Genomic DNA, 1,388 nt, shown 5'->3' on the forward strand with positions numbered 1-1,388 from the left:
AATTTTGTTGATGGATTTTATGTTCGTTATTTGAGATGATAACCAAAGAGAGGAAACGGATTATTATATTAAGAAGTGATAGTAAGAGAGTAGTTGCATGAAAGATGGTGGTGTCGTAGTGTTGTCACTGCTGGTTAAGGATGATGTTAAATAGGGAAGTTAGTCGTTCTAAAAAGATTGATTTTGTGTCGGCCTGATTAGTATGTATGGTTGTGAGGGGGTATAAGATGAGGATATATGAGGTGTTTGCTAGTAGTTGGGTAGCTATGACGTTATGGTTACGTTCGCCGGGTGGTGATAATTGCGCAGATTGGAGGATATGTTATGAAGGGCATCTGAGTTAAGCTCGGGTGAAGGATATCCATTATCAAGTGGTAACTTACATGATCAGGATTGGCTAGTTAGATTCGATTATGAGTCTATGATGTGCGTAAATGTTTGTGTGAGGTTCTGACCTCACGAGTAATAGTATGGTGTGATGGTTATAAGTCATTATATGAGTGTTCCGCGTCATATGTTGTGTACAATAACCTAATAAGATGATATTCAAAAAAATGGTAATTTGGGTGATGTGGAATGGCTTGTTATATTTGTATGTGTATGTATGATATCTGTAAGTGATATTGTGAGGTTCCGGCCTCATGAGTAATAGTATGGATGATATTCATAAGGTTATTATCTGTTATTCCGTGTAATATGTTGCATTGTGATCTAGTAAAGCGGTTTTAAGGAAGTCTTCTGGTCTAGGAAGTTGTATTGAGTCAGTGTTATGGGATCGTATAAGTTGCGATGACTATCTATGTGGTTGTTGTGCCTCGGGTGGCGATCCGGGAACGGTAATTCGTGTTGTGATACGAGTATTTTTGCGCTGCGGTGAGGCTATTGGCGGCGGTGTTGCGATGCCATCATCGGTTGTGGTGGAGTAGATGGGATACTGATGAGACGAACTTTCGAAAGTATATATCTGTTATATAGATTGTTGTTTGTTTACTGCTGTTTCCTGTCAGAGTCGGTCTGGGCATATATGGTGTTGTTTTTGTTTATTAATATTTCTTACCAGTTTCGTCTTGGGAGTGATGGTAGAGTATGATATGGAAGAAAGTTGCGTATGTCTTCATTGTTGTCATGGTATAGTGATATTCATGTTAATGGGACACAATTGTGAGAAGTTGTTAGAGTACTTTCGCCCTTGTTTTAGATGAGGCATGGGTCGACATAGTTGTGGCAAGAGTTTTGTGGCATATGTGTGTGCTGAGCTGGAAGCGGCAAGTGGTTCGTAATCTTTATTGGGAACTAGTGTTATGTTAAGTTATGGATGAGTCTTACGGTAATGAACAAGAGAACTTGAGGATCTAGTGTGAGTGTGTGTAACATTTGTGGATCGCAAG

Source organism: Silene latifolia, chromosome 6 (assembly GCF_048544455.1).
Source record: "Silene latifolia isolate original U9 population chromosome 6, ASM4854445v1, whole genome shotgun sequence".
Lineage (NCBI taxonomy): Eukaryota > Viridiplantae > Streptophyta > Magnoliopsida > Caryophyllales > Caryophyllaceae > Silene > Silene latifolia.